The 17,015-nt window shown below is 37.6% G+C and overlaps 1 protein-coding gene across 1 annotated transcript in view; it reads right to left on the reverse strand.

Annotated features, from left to right (window-relative positions):
* The window catches only part of GHITM (growth hormone inducible transmembrane protein), a 773,276-nt gene that overhangs the window by 352,982 nt on the left and 403,279 nt on the right, over nt 1-17,015 (reverse strand). The window lies entirely within an intron of this gene.

Below are 17,015 nucleotides of genomic sequence, written 5' to 3' on the forward strand. Positions count from 1 at the left end.
TGCCTCAAAAATTAAAATGGGCAGAGATTTCTGGCATGAAAATGGAGGTGTAGACACACATTGGCTTCACTCCTCCCACAGAAAACCAAAAACAAATACATAGCCTTGAGATTATCACCAACAACATCCTAGAACTCAAATATGAGGATGAGTCAGTTCCCAGGGCTACAGAGAAGTTAAAAATCTCTGACCAGATGGTAAGAGAATAAGACTTTCATATCTCTGACACCTCTTTTTCCATCTGCCTGGTATCAAGCATGTGGAAATTTTTTCCCTGGCTCATAGTTTCTTCACTGGAAAAAGTGAGATTGAGTTAGACAATCCAACTTTCTTACCATCTTGGGTTCTTTGGCAGGAGAACTGTCTATGCCTCAACCCACAGGAAGCATGGAGGCATACCCCTATGGACAGCCAGAGACAATGGAGGAAGGTAAGACTACCATGCCCAGCCTTAGACACGCTGCTCTATAACTTGGCCAAAGAACACAATGTATCAGAATGGCTGTTCAGCAGGACCCTGCTATAAAATGTATGTTCCACAGGTTCCCCTAGACAGCCTTTCCACACTGCCAAGAGAGCCCTTTTGGGACCTTATCTATTCCAGATGGGCACCCATCTGATCATTTGCTAGAGCCAAGGCAAACCTTGGCTTAGGCTACATCTAGTGACAAAAAGGAGGCAGTGACCTAGTGGAAAAAAGAAATACCTTCAATAGGTAAAGTACAAAGAATATCAAAGTAAACATATCCAATAAAACCCAAAATAATCCAGAAAAGAAGACTGGAATAAATAACTAATCCTTTAATTTAAAGACATATACAAAGACCCATAAGAAACAACAGCAAACGGGGAACCATGACCTTCTCAAAAAGACGAAGCAGAAATCCAGTGACCGATCCTAATGAGATGGTGATTTGTGAGCTCTCTGACCAAGAACTCAAAATAGCAGTTTTAAGGAAACTCAGTGATCTCCAAAATAACACAGAATATCAATTCAGAAATTTATCAGAGAAATTTAACAGAAATTGAAATAGTAACAAATCAAACAGAAATCTTGAAATTGAGAAATACATTAGCTGAGCTAAAAAATTAATTTCAACAACAGCATAGATCAAGCAATCAGTGAACTCAAAGACAGGTTATTTGAAATTACACACTCGGAGAAGAAAAAAAAAGAATGAGAAGAAACGAAGATAACCTACAACATATAGAAAAGAACCTCAAATACCGTATCTAAAAATTACTGGTGTTCGAAAGGGGGCTGTGATGGTTAATATTGAGTGTCAACTTGATTAGGTTGAAGGATGCAAAGTATTGTTCCTGGATGTGTATGTGAGGGTGTTTCCAATGGAAATTAACATTTGAGTCAGTGGACTGGGAGAGGCAGACTCACCCTCAATCTAGGTGAGCACCATCAAATCTGCTGCCACAGCAACTAGAATAAAGTAGGCAGGAGAAGATGGAAGAGCAGACTTGCTGAGTCTTCTGGCCTCCATCTTTCTCCCTTGCTGGGTGCTTCCTGCGCTTGAACATCAGACTGCAAGTTCCTAAGCTTTTGGACTCACACCAGTGATTTGCCAGGAACTCTCAGGCCTTTGGCCACAGACAGAAGGCTGCTTTGTTGGCTTCCCAACTTTTGAGACTTTGGGACTGGACTGGCTTCCTTGCTCCTCAGCTTGCAGACAGCCTATCTTGGGACTTCACCTTGATTCATGTGTCAATTATCCTAATAAACTCCTTTTCATATATACATATATCCTATTAGTTCTGTTCCTTTAGAGAACCTCAAGATAGGGGCTGAGCAGGAGCAGGAGGTAGAAACTTTATCCAAGGAAATAATAACAGAAAACTTTCCAAAATTTGAAGAGGATATAAATATCCAGGTACAAGAAGGTCAAAGAAGACCAAACAGATTTGATACAAGTAAGATGACCCCAAGGCTTATAGTAATCAAACTCTCAAAGGTGAAGGACAAAGAAAATTTTAAAAGCAGCAAAAGAAGCGAATAACATATAAAAGAACTACAAGAACTCTGAGAATAGACTTCTCAATGGTAACCATACAGGCCAGGAGGGAGTGGCATGACATTTTCAAACTCCTCAAAGAAAACTAAAACTGCCATCCAAGAATACTTTACCAAGCAAACTTATCCTTCAGATATGAAGTAGATATCAAGTCTTCCCCAGACAAACAGAAGCTGAGAGAATTCACTACCACCAGAATTTTCTTACAAGAAATGGTAAAGAGAGTTCCTCAATCTGAAAGAAAAAAACCACTAATATGCAGAAAGAAAATGTTTGAAGGTATAAAACCCAAAGGAAAAATTATAAATAGACCTAAAAAATACATCTAAAGGAAGAGATAGACTGGAATACAACAATAGCAGTGTACGTCAATGTCTCACTCTAAGTAATGGGCAGATAATTCTGACAGAAAATAAAACAACACAGGAATTAGACTACACACTAGACCAAACAGCCCTAACTAACACAGAAGATTTCATCCAACTACTATATAATACACATTCTTTTCGTCAGCATATGGAACATTCTCCAGAAAAGACCATGTCTTAGATGAGAAAATAAGTGGGAACAAATTCCAAGAAATTAGAAATTATATCAAGTATCTTCTCTGATCACAGGGGAATTAAACTAGGAGTCAACAACAAGAGAAAGCTCAGAGAAAACACCAAAACAAAGAAATTAAACAGCATGCTCCTGAACAACCAGTGGGTCAATAAAGAAATAAAGAAATCAATTTTAAAAATTATTGAAACAATGAAAATGGAAATGCAACATACCATAACCTATGGAATACAGCAAAAGCAGTGCTAAGAAGGAATTTTATAGCAATAAATGCCTATATCAAAAACACAGAAAGACTTCAAATAAACAACGTAATGATTCACTTCAAGGAAGCAGAAAAGCAAGAACGAACTAAACCCAACATTAAAAGAAATGAATAATAAAGATCACAGCAGACATAAATAGAATTGAGACTAAAAACAAACAAACAAAAAGCAGATCAAAAAAACAAATGAAAAAGGGAACATAACAACTGAAACTTCAGAAATACAAAGAATCATTCTGGACTTTACACCAGTAAATTGAAAAACTCAGATAAATGGATAAATTCCTGAACATATGCAGTCCACTGAGATTGAACCAGGAAGAAATAAAAAACCTCAATAAAGGGCATGTAAACAGGAAGAGTGGAAGTCAAACCATCCCTGTTTGAAGACTATATGATTCCATACCTAGAAAATCCCATAGTCTCTGCTGAAAAGCTCCTTAATCTAATAAATAATATCAGCAAAGTTTCAGGATAAAAAATTAATGTACAAAAACCAGTAGTATCCCTATATACCAAAAATATCTAACCAGGGGTTGGTGGGGGGTGGTAAATCATGAAATGCAATCCTGTTCGCAATAGCCACCAAAAGAATAAAATACCTAGGAATATTGCTAAGCAGGGAGGTGAAAGATTTCTAAAATGAGAAGTACAAAACACTGCTCAAAGAAATCAGAGATGGGATTAAAAAAATGGAAAAACCTTCCATGCTCAGGGATAGAAAGAATCAATCTTGTTAAAATGGCCATACTGTCCAAAGCAATTTACAGGTTCAATGCTATTCCTGTCAAACTACCAAGGACATTCTTCAGAGAATTAGAAAAATACTATTCTGAAGTTCATATAGAACCAAAAAAAGAGCCTGAATATCCAAGATGATCCTAAGCACAAAGCACAATGCTGGAGGCATTACGTTACCTGACTTCAAACTGTACTACAAGGCTACAGTAACTGAAACCATGGTATTGGTACAGAAACAGACACACAGGCCAATGGAACACAACAGAGAACCCAGAAATAAGGTTGAACACCTAACACCATCTGATCTTCTACTAAGTTGACAGAAACAAACAATTGGGAAAAGTTTCACTATTTAATAAATGGTGCTGGGATAACTGGCTAGTATATGAAGAAGATTGAAACTGGACCCCTTCTTTATACCATATGCAAAAATTAACTCAGGATGGATGAAAGACTTACAAAAACTATAAAAATCATGGTAGATAACTGAGGAAATACCATTCTGGACATAAGACCTGACAAATATTTTGTGATTAAGATGCCAAAACAATTGGAACAAAAACAAAAATTGACAAATGGAACCTAATTAAACTAAAGAGATTCTGCACAGCAAAAGTAACTATCAACAGAGTAAGCGAACAACTTACAGAATGAGAGAAAATATTTGCAAACTATGCATCTATCTAAGGTTTGATCTAGAATCTATAAGCAAAAAACAAATGACCCCATTAAAAAGTGAGCAAAGTACATGAACAAACACTTTTCAAAAGAAGACATACACACGGCCAAAAAGCATATGACAAAATGCTCAACATCACTAATCATTAGAGAAACACAAATCAAAACCCTGATGTGATACCATCTCACACCAGTAAAAATGGCTATTATTAAAAAGTAAAAAAATAACAGATGCTGGCAAGGATGCAGAGAAAAGGGAATGCTTATATACTGTTCATGGGAATGAAAATTAGTTCAGTGATTGTGGAAAGCAGTTTGGTGATTTCTCTAAAAAAATTAAAACAGAATTATCATTCAACCTAGCAATATCATTACTGGGTATATAACCAAAGGAATGTAGATTGTTCTACTATAAAGATACATGCACGCTTATGTTCATTGCAGCACTATTTGCAATGGCAGAGACAGAATCAACCTAAATTCCCATCAATAGTAGAATGAATTTTAGAAATGTGGTACATATACACCATGGAATACTATGCCACTATAAAAAAGAATGAGATCGTGTTTTTTGCAGCAACATGGATGAACCTGGAGGTCATTATCTTAAGTGAACTAATGCAGGAGCAGAAAACCAAATACCACATGTTCTCATAAGTGGGAGCTAAACACTGAGTACATATGGGCACAAGGAAAGGGACAATGGGCACTGGGCCTACTTGAGGATAGAGAGTAGGAGGAGAGTGAGGATTGAAAAACTACCTATTGAATACTATGCTTATTATCTGGCTGTACACCAAACTCCAGTGACATGCAATTTACCTATATAACAAACTTGTGTATGTACACCTGAACCTAAAATAAAGCTCTGAAAAATAAAATGAATAAAAACCACTGAAATGTAAAAAAACAAAACAAAACAAAAAAACCCTTAAACCAATAATGAATAATAAGATTGAAGCTGTACTAAAATGTATCCCATCAGGTAAAAGCCTGGGACCTGATGGTTTCACTGCTGGATTTTACCAAACATTTGAAAGAGCTAACAGCAATTGTCATCATTAATCCAGCAATCCCACTACTGGGTATCTACGCAAAGGAAAAGGAAATCATTATATAAAAAAGATACCTACACTCATGTTTATCACAGCATTATTCATAATAACGAAGATAAGGAATCAACCCAAGTGCCTCTCTATGGATGATTGAATAAAGAAAATGTGATGCACACACACACACACACACACACACACACACACACCCCTCAAGGAATACTACTCAGCCATAAACAATGATATCATGTCTTTTGTAGCAACATGGATGGGACTAGATGCCATTATCTTAAGTCAAATGACTTGAAAATAGTCAAATACCATATGTTCTCATGTGGGACCTAAAGAATGTGGACACATCAATATAGAAAGTGAAATAATAGACACTGGAGACTCAGAGGGTGTGAAGGGATGAAAGGAGAGGTGAAAGATGAAAAATTTTTAAAATACTTTTAAGTTCAGGGGTACATGTAGCAGGTTTGTTACATAGGTAAAGATGTGCCATGGGGGCTGTTGAACAGATTATTTAATCATTCAGGTATTAAGCCTAGTACCCATTAGTTATTTTTCCTGATCCTCTCTCTCTTCCCACTCTGTTCCCTCCAATAAGCCCCAGTGTGTTTTGTTCTCCGCCATGTGTCCATGTGTTCTCGTCATTTAGCTCCCACTTATAAATGAGAACATGCAGTATTTGGTTTTTTTGTTCATGTAAGTTTGCTAAGGATAATGGCATCCAGCTCCATCCTTGTCCCCGCAAAGGACATAATCTCATTGTTTTTTATTGCTGCATGATATTCTATGGCACATATATGCCACCATTTCTTTATCCAGTCTATCATTGTTGGGCATTTGGTTGATTCCATGTCTTTGCTGTTGTGAATAGTGCTGAAATGAACACATGCGTGCATGTGTCTTTGTAACAGGACCATTTATATTCCTTTGGGTATATACCTGGTAATGGGATTGCTGGGCCCACTGGTATTTCTGTCTTTAGGAATCACCACACTGCCATACACAATGGTTGAACTAATTTACATTCCCACCAGCAGTGCAAATGCATTCCTTTGTCTCCACAACCTTGCCAGCATCTGTTCTTTTTTGATTTTTTAGTAATAGCCATTCTGACTGGTATAAGATGGTATCTCATTGTGGTTTTGATTTGCATCTTTCTAATGATCAGTGATGTTGAGCTCTTTTCATATGATTATTGGCTGTATGTAAGTCTTCTTTTGAGAAGTGTCTGTTCACGTCCTTTGTCCACTTTTTATGGAATTTTTTTTCCTTGTAAATTTGTTAAGTTCCTTATAGATTCTGGTTATTAGATCTTTGTGAGATGCACGGTTTGCAAAAATTTTCTCTCATTCTATAGGTTGTTTGTTTGCTCTGTGAATAGTTTCTTTTGCTGTGTAGATGCTCTTTAGTTTAATTAGATCCCATTTGTCAATTTTTGCTTTTGTTGCAATTTCCTTTGGCATCTTTGTCATGAAATATTTGCCCATGCCTATGTCTAAATGGTATTGCTTAGGTTGTCTTCCAGGATTTTTACAGTTTTGGGTTTTACATGTAAGTCTTTAAACCATCTTGAGTTAATTTTTGTGCATGGCATAGGAATGGGTCCAGTTTTAATCTTCTGCACATGGCTAGTCAGTTATCCCAGCACCATTAATTGAATCAGAAATCCTTTCCCCATTGCTTGCTTTTGTCAGGTTTGTCAAAGATCAGGTGGTTGTAGGTATGTAGTCTTATTTCTGTGTTCTCTATTCTATTCCATTAGTCTATGTCTGTTCTTGTTCCAGTATGAGTCTGTTTTGGTTACTGTAGCCCTCTAGTATAGTTTGAAGTCAGATAGCATCATGCCTTGAACTTTGTTCTTTTTGCTTAGGATTGCCTTGGCTATTCGAGATCTTTTTTTGGCTCTATATGAATTTTAAAATAGTATTTTCTAGTTCTGTGAAGAAGGTCAATGGTAGTTTAATGAGAATAGCCTTGAATCTATAAATTGCTTTGGGCAGTATGACCATTTCAGTGATACTGATTCTTCCTATCCATGAGCATAAAGTGTTTTTTCATTTGTTGGTGTCATCTCTGATCACTTTGAGTAATGTTCTGTAGTTCTTGTAGAGGCCTTTCACCTCCCTACTTAGCTGTACTGCTAGGTATTTTATTCTTTTTGTGGCAATTGTAAATGGGAGTTCATTCGTGATTTGGCTCTTGGCTTGCCTGTTGGTCTATAGGAAAGTTAGTGATTTTTGCGCATTGATTCTGTATCTTAAGACTTTGCTGAAGTTGCTTGTCAGCTTAAGAAACTTTTGGGCTGAGATAATGGGGTTTTCTAGAAATAGGATCAGGTCATATGTAAAATAGTATGACTTCCCCTATTCCTATTTGAATGCCATTTATTTCTTTCTCTTACATGATTTCCCTGGCCAGAACTTCCAATACTATGTTGAATAGGCATGGCGAAAGAGGGAAAGGGATGAGAAATTACTTAATGGGTACAAGGTACACTATTTGGGTGATGGGTACACTAAAATATGAGACTTAACCACTACACAATATATCCATGTAGCAAAATTACATTTATACCACCTAAATCTACAATAGTTAACAAACATATCTTCAAAAAGTTGAAGAGAAGGGAATACTTTCAAATAATTCCATGAGGCCAGTATTACCCTGATAGCAAAACCAGACCAGAACACAACAAAATAGAAGACTACAGGCCAATACCACTGATGAACATAGATCTAAAACTCCCCAACGAAATACTAGCCAACCAAATTCACCAATACCTTAAAAATATCACTCATCATGACCAAGTGGAATTCATCCCAGGGGTGCAAGGATGGTTCAAAGTGCTCAAATCAATATATGTGATGCAACACACTAACATAACCAAAACCAAAAAATCATCAATCATGTCAATAGATGCTGAAAAAGCATTTGATAGAATTCAACATTCCTTCATAATAAAAACCCTCAAAAAACTGAGTATAATAAAAACCTCAAAATAATAAGAGCCACAGCTCCATAGCCAACATCACACTGAATGGGGAGGAACTGAAAGCCTTTTCTCTAAGATTTGGAACAAGACAAGGGCGCCCACTTTTACTACCTTTATTCAACAAGGGCGCCCACTTTTACTACTCTTACAGGATGTACTAGTAAGAGTAATTAGGCAAGAGAAAGAAATAAAGAGCACCCAAATTGAAAAGGAATAAGTAAAATTAACTTTGTTCACATGTAACAAGACCTTATACCTAGAAAACCCTAAATACTACACCAAAAACTGTTAGAGCTGGTGAAACAAATTTAGTAAAGCTGTAAGATGAAAAAAACAACATATTAAATCAGTAGAATTTATATACACCAACAGCAAACAAGAAAAATAAAGACAGCAATCCCATTTACAATAGCTACAAAGAATATAAAATACTTAATAATTGATTTAACCAACAAAGAGAAAGACACATGCAAGAAAAACTAGAAAACACTGATGGAAGAAATTGAAGAGGATACCAAAGAATGGAAGACTATTCCATGCTAGTGGATTGGAAGAATTAATATTGTTAAAATGACAATGGCATCTGAAGCAATTTACAGATCATATTTATTTCTATCAAACTACTAATTGCCTTCTTCGCAGAAATAGGAAAAAAAAATCTTAAAATTTATATGAATCCACAAAAGAACTGGAATACCCAAAGCAATCTTGACCAAAACAAACAAACAAAAACAAAACAAAAACAAAACTGGAGGGATCACACTATCTGACTTGACTTCAATATATACTACAAAGCTATAGTAACCAAAATCAGCATGGTAGTAGCATAAAAACAGATACATAGACCAGTGCAACAGAACACAGAACCCAGACATAAAAGCATACATTTACGGCCAATTCATTTTTGATAAAGATACAAGAACACACATTGAGGAAAGGGCACCCTTTACAATAAATGGTGTTAGAAAAATTGGATAACCATATGCAGAAGAGTAAAACTAGACGTCTACCTCTCACTATATACAGAGGTCAAATAAAAATGGAATAAAGGCTTAAATCTAAGACCTGAAACTATAAAATTACTAGAAGAAAATGCAGGAATTCATCTGGGCAAAGATTTTGTGTGTGTGTGAGAACTCAAAAAACACAGTCAACAAAAGCAAAATAAAAAAAAAAAAAGACATATAGAATTACATCAAGCTAAAAGCTTCTGCACAGGAAAGGAAACAACAAAATGAAAAGACAACCCAAATAATGGTTGAAAAATTTTTAAACTTCCCATCGTGCAAGGGATTAACAGGCAGAATATATAAGGAGCTCAAACAACCCAATAGCAAAAAGCCAAATCATCTGAATAAAAAATGGGCAAAAGATCTGAATAGACATTTATCAAAAGAAAATATAGAAATGGCCAATAGTTATATAAAAAATGCTGAATTGTCAAAGAAATGTAAATGAAAACCACAATGACATATAATTTCACCCCAGTTAGAATGGCTCTTATCAAAGACAGAGAAAAGAGGATGCTGCTGAGGATGTGGAGATAGCAGAACCCTTGTACAGTGCTGGTAGGAATGTAAATTTGTACAATGACTATGGAAAACAGTATGGAGGGGTGGTTAAAAAACTGCATATAGAACTAACATATGATGCACCAACTTCACTACTGGCTATATATACAAAAGAAAGGAAATCAATATATTGAAGAGATATCCACACTCACATAATTATTATAGCACTGTTTACAACAGCCAAAATAGTGTCCCAACAGTGGAAGAATGGAAAAAAAAAGTGGTATATATACACCATGGAATATTATTTATCCATAAAATGGAATGAAATCTTGGCATTTGTAGCAACATTGATGGAACTGAAATTCATTATGTTGAGTGAAATAAGTCAAGCACAGAAAGAGAAATATTGCATGTTCTCAGTCACATGTAAGAGCTGAAAAGAAAAAAAAAGTAGATTTCATGAAGATTGAGAGTAGATTTGTGGTTACCAGAGGCCGGGAAGGATAGATGGCAGAGAGGCATGAAGAGAGGCTGATTAATGTGTACAAATAAATACTTAGATAAAAGAAATAAAACATGATGTTCCATGCATCACTAGGGTGACTATAGTTCGCGTTAATCAATCGTACATTTCAAAATAGCTAGGAGAGAATAAGTCACATGATCCTACTGTAAACAAAAGGTGAATATTTAAGGTGAAGGATATTCCAGTTACCCTGACTTGATTATATGAAGGTATCAAATTACCACATACATCTCCAAAATATGTACATTGATATGTAGGAGTAAAATATAAATAAATAGACATGCGAACATGGCAGACTAGATATAGCTAGTGGGCACTTCTCTCATGGAAAGCAATTAAAATACTGAGCAAAATATTCACACTTTGAACAGATCATCTAAGACAGAACACTGGATTTCATTCGAGAAGTGATAGGAATTACAGGAAGCAAAGGAGAGTGAGGCTGGGCAGGCTGCTGGCCTGGGACTGCTGTGGAGTTTGAGAAGTTCCCTGATGCTGGGAAGGGGTGAGTGAGGAACCCCTGCAGCTCCACACTTTCTCCAGGGAATTTTGCAGTCTTGGTAATGGGAGAGCTCCTAGACCCCCCACCCCACTGGGCCTCCAGACTAACATGGAGAGCTGCCTGTAAGTTGCATAGAGGCACTACTCAAACTCACCTGGAGTCCCACAAGCTTTTGAACCCTGAGCAGCTGCTGCCCAGCACCATTCGGAAAGCTCAGCCCTTGGAGACCTGCCTTTTGCCCTGGGGCTACCATTGCCACTGCTGCCATGGGGCCAGGGAGAGAGTAGAGAGACTGGGCACTTTCACAATCTCCAAGGACAGATGCCACCCCTACTGCTGCGGACAGAGGAGTGCTTAAACAGTTCACCCTAACAGCTGCCTGCCTTCACTGCTTGCACTGAGAGAGGGATAGCTTCCCCAGTGACCATCCAGCAGCACAGCCACCCTGCCACTGCCTGAGCGTTTCAGTGGCAGGTCTCGTGCTATTCTGAGAGACTGGTTCCCAGAGGCCTGCTTTCTGCCCTGGGGCTGCCACAGCCACCGCTGCTGCCACTACCACCACTGCCACCAGGCCAGGGAGGGAACAGGGAGACTGGGCACCTTCACACTCTCCAATGACAGATACCATTGCTGCTGTGTGATTGGGGAGTATACCAACTGGCACCTCATGGCTGCCTGCCTCCACTGAGAGAGGCCTGCCTTCTGTGGTGGCAGGTCTGCAGCACAGCCACTCTGCACCAACCTGAACATTCTGCTGGCAGCCTGGGAATTAGCCTACTCTTTCTGATCACAGCCAGCACCTGAACCCCGTGAACCGGAAAGCAAGTCCGCTGGTTGAGTCCCAGTCCAGTTCCTTCAGGACTTGTACATGCCATCTGGAGGGCAGTCTAGGGGTCTGGAGACTGGTGGGGATTGCCTAGCCCCGTCCACTACCACTGGCAACTGACACTTCGCCCTGGGGTCTGAGTTCCGCCTAACCCAACCAGCTGATACCACCACAGCCGGTACCTACCTGCACTCACCAAAAGGCAGAGCTGGTTCCTCAACCCCACTGCCCCACCCTTCCCCTGCCAACAAACAAACAAACAAACAAACCAAAAACCCAACAGCATTCCTGTGTTAGAAAACAGACAAGTCACAAAGCAGTTTGTATTGGGCTGAAGGAAGGGGTTTTGCCCCAAAGCCTCCTCTCCAGAAAACTCGGGGATTGATGTTTTCTACAGCTCTCAGCTACGTTGTGTTCTGGAGATAGAGGACAGTGTCTGACTGAACTGAGAGTCTTGAGTCCTGGGACAGGGGTGTGATAGGGAAATGAATTGTATTTCTGCCTGCTTAGGACATGGAGCTGGTGCAGCTGTCTCCCTTGCCCTGTGTAGACCTCAATGCACGTCACGAGTCCTTCCTGACATCCTGTCAGGGCTGGCATCTGTACTTGTCATTAGCTTTTTGTAGACAAGCTTGGTAATCCAGCTCCACCCAGCTTTGTCCCCTCATCCCCCAGGCTGAGCAGGGTACCCAAGGCACGAAGCTTTCCACAGCACAGACCATCACCTGAAACATCAGAGCACCTCCAAGTAAACAAAGGATCAAGTACATTCTCATCTGCTACTGCTGAAGCCAGCTCATAATCCTAAGTGCCACCTACTGACCTGGAGGTTGAACTGCACAACCCAGTACAAAACCTGCTGACAGAAGTGCATAGTGCTGGGGAAAGAAATAACATTTCTGAGACCTATGCAACCCCAGTCCTGGAGAAGGCAATGAGCTTGCTCATATACCAAATACATCATTACTACAATCAGCATTTGAAAAAGCCACTGCACAAAGACTGTCTATAACCAATGAACTCATACAGAGCTTTGGAACCTTGAAAACACGAAGAATTGAAGCCAAATGAGCACTCAGTGTAGGAACTCAGACAGTATGTTAGCAAAGCAGAGCATTACAACATCCCAAAGGATCACATCACCTCTATTGCCATGGATTCTAAACAAATGAAAACTGAAATGACAGATAAAGAATTTAAAATATGAATTGTAAGGAATCTCAATTTGATCCAAGAGGAAGTTGGAAGCCAATATAAAGAAATCAGAAAAGAAATACAGAATACGAAAAAAGACACTAATTTTTTAAAATAAAAACAAACAACCTCTGGAAATAAAAAAATTATTGACAGAATTACAAAATACCATTGAAAGCTTTAACAATAGGTTAGCCCAAGCAGAAGATAGAATTTCAGAACTGAAAGACAAGACTTTCGAATTAACTCAGTCAGAAAAAAAATAAAAATAATAAAAAAGAACCAAATCTTTGAGAAACATGAGATTATGTAAAGCATCAAAATCTGTAAGTTATTGGTATTCCAGAGAAAGGAAGAAAAAGCAAAAACTATGAAAAACCTATTTGAAAGAATAATTCCTGGAAACTTCTCTGGTCTTCCAAGAGATTCAGACATTCAGATACACAAAGCCCAGAGAACTCCTGGGAGATACACTGCAAGATGAACCTTACCAAGGCATATAGTCATCAGATTATCCAATGTCAACGTGAAGGAAAAAATCCTCAAAGCAGTAAAACAGAAGCCTAATCACCTATGAAGGAAATCCTGTAATACTAATAGCCCAATTCAGTCTGTAATTTAAAAAAAATCTCCCAATAACAACAATAACAACAACAACAACAACAACATCTGTTTTGGACAAGATGGATTTTCAGCCAAATTCTACTAGACATACAAGGAAGAACGGATATCAATCTTACTGAAACTTTTCTAAAAATCCTAGAAGGAAAACCTCCCTAACATAGTCTACATTTTGGTCTTAGCATCATCCTGATACAGAAGCCGGGAAAGAAAACAATAAAAAAAGAAAACTACAGGCCAATATCCCTGGTGAACATAGATGCAATAATCCTCAACAACATACTAGAAAACTGAATCCAACAGCACATTAAAATAATAATGTACCACAATCAAGTGGGATTTATTCCAGTGATACATGGATGGTTCAACATATATAAATTAATATATATGCTACATCACATAAAAAGAATTAAAAACAAAAACCTTATGATTATTCAATAGATGCAGAAAAATCATTTGGTAAAAGCTTGCATCATCTCATGATAAAAATTCTCAACACATCTGGCATAAAAGGAACATAACTCAAAATAATAAAAGCCCTATACAACAAACCCACAGCCACCATCATACCGAATTAGGAAAGGTTGAAAAAGTTTCCCATAAGAACTGGAAAAAGACAAGGATGCTCACTTTTAACAATCTAATTTAACATGATACTGGAAGTCCTCGCGAGAGCAATTAGGCAAGAGGAAAAAAAGGACTTTAAAATTGGAAAAGTAGAAGTCAGAGTATCCGTTTGCAGATGATATGATCTTACACCTAGAAAACCTTAGAAACTCCTCCAAAAGACTCCTAGATTTGATAAAAGAACTCATGGAAGTCTTAAAATACAAAGTCAACCTGAAAAAATTAGTAGCATTTCTATATACCAACAATGATCAAGCTGAGAATAAAATCAAGATCAAGAACTCCATCTTATTTGCAATAACCACACACATACACAACACCCTAGGGTTATGTTTAACCAAGGAAGTGAAAGATCCATGCAAGAATAACAACAAAATCCTGAGGAAAGAAACTGCAGATAATACAAACAAATGAGAAAACAGCTCATGCTCATGGATTGGAAGAATCAATATCATTAAAATGACCATACTTTCCAAAGCAATCTACAACGTCAATGCAATTCCTATCAAGTTACCAATATCACTCTTCATATAATTAAAAAAAAATCTAAAATTCGTATGAAACCAAAAAAGACCCTAAACAGCGAAAGGAATCTTGAGCAAAAAGGACAAAGCTGGAGGCTCATTACTTGAATTCAAATCATACTAAAATGCTACAATAACAAAATTGTAATAACTAGACATATAGATCAATGAAATAGGATAGAGAACACAGAAATAAAACCACACACCTACAGTTAACTGATCTTTGACAAAGCTGACAAAAATATACAGTGAGGAAAGGACACCCTCTTCAATAAATGATGCTGGGAAAATTGCATAGCCATATGCAGAAGAATAAAACTGGATTCTTACCTCTCACCATATAAAAAAATTAACTCAAGGTGGTCTAAGGACTTAAATGTAAATCCTGAAACTATAAAAATCCTAGGAGAAAATCTAGAAAAATAATATTTTGGATACTGGCCTAAGCAAAGAATTTATGACTAAAACATCAAAAGCAGAAGCAACAAAAACAAAAATTGACAAATGGGACTTAATTAAACCAAAAAACCTCTGTAAAGCAAAAAAATAACCAAAAGAATAAACAGACAACTTACAGAATGGAAAAAAATATTTGCAAACTATGCATTTGACAAATACTAATATTCAGAATCCATGAGGAACTAAAATAATTCAATAAGAAAAAGACAAATAGGCCAGGCAAGGTGACTCACGCCTGTAATCCAGGTACTTTGGGTGTCCAAGGAGGGCGGATCATGAGATCAGGAGTTTGAGACCAGTCTGCCCAACATGGCGAAACCCCATCTTTACAAAAAACACAAAAATTGGCCGGGCATTGTGGCACACACCTGGAATCCCAGCTATTTGGGAGGCTGAGGCAGGAGAATTACTTGAACCCAGGAGGCAGAGGTTGCAGTGAGCTGAGACAGCACCACTGCACTCCAGCCTAGGTGACAGAGTGAGACTCCATCTCAAAAAAAAAAAAAAAAAAAAAAAAAAGAAAAGAAAAAAGCAAATAACTCCATTAGAAAGTTGGAAAAGGACATTAACACACATTGATCCAAAAAAGACATGCAAGCGTCCAACTACAACTACCATATGGAAAAAATATTCAACATAACTAATCATTAGAAATGCATGTTAAAATCTCAGTGAGATACCATCATATACCCGTTAGTGACTATCATTAAAAAGTAAAAGAAAAAACAAAAAACCCAGCAGATGTTGGCAAGGTTGCACAGAAAAAGGAACACCTATACACTGCTGAGAGAAATAGAAATATTTTTCAAAGAAGTAAAAATAGCACTACCTTTCAATACAGCAATGCCACTACTGAGTAAATGAAGAAAGGGAAAGAAATTATTATATCAAAAAGACATCTGGACTCATATGCTTATTGTAGCACTTTTCACAATAGCAAAGTCATGGAATCAACCTAGGTGTTCATCAGTGAGGGACTGGATAAAGAAAGTGTGGTGTATACATACCATGGATTACTACTCAGCCATAAACGAATAAAATCATGTCTTTTCAACAACGTGAATGGGACTGGCAGCCATTATCCTAAGTGAAATAATTCAGAAACAGAAAATGAAATACTGCATGTTATCGTTTATAAATGGGAGCTAAACAATGTGTACACATGGATATACAGCGTGGAATAATAGGTATCAGAGACTCCAAAAGGTAGAGAGGTGAGGGTTGAAAAATTATCTATTGAGTACAATGCTCACTAGTTTATGGGTATACTGAAAGCCCAGACTTCACCACTACACAATATATGCAAGTAAGAAATCTGCCCTTGTACCCCTTAAATATATATTTAAAGATCAGTTAAAAAAAATAAAGAACTCCAGAGACTTAAGGAGACACAGATACTGGAATGGATTTAGCATGTGCAATCCCCTGTTCAAACTATGCTCTTCTCTGAAGGTCAGAGGTGCTGATAGGTGCTCCTCTGGCTGAAATATGTTCCTTATTTCAGTGAAAATAACAAAATCATAGGTAACCACAGGCAGTAGTGGTTACGGGAGTCAGGGAATTACAGGGACGAAAAAGGCAGCGTTAAGGATCAGAACAATCTGCTGTGAAATTATCTTTGTGGGGAGTAATGATAAATACATAGGCAGCTCGCTAAGTTTCTCAAATTTAAAGTCCTATAAACATAGGGCAACCAGAAGAGAGTCATAGTTCCTCATATAATGCCCTAATCTGAGCCAGTTAAAAAACACAGGGTTTATTTAATAAAGGGGAGACTGTGCAACCTTGAAAAAGGGTTAACAACATCAGCAGCAAGAACTATTACTTGCACTCCTAGACTCCCATAAAGGGTCCTAGGGCTATTTTCCAGTATAACAGTGCAGTGGAAAAAGAAATA

Source organism: Macaca thibetana, chromosome 9 (assembly GCF_024542745.1).
Source record: "Macaca thibetana thibetana isolate TM-01 chromosome 9, ASM2454274v1, whole genome shotgun sequence".
Classification (NCBI taxonomy): Eukaryota; Metazoa; Chordata; class Mammalia; order Primates; family Cercopithecidae; genus Macaca; species Macaca thibetana.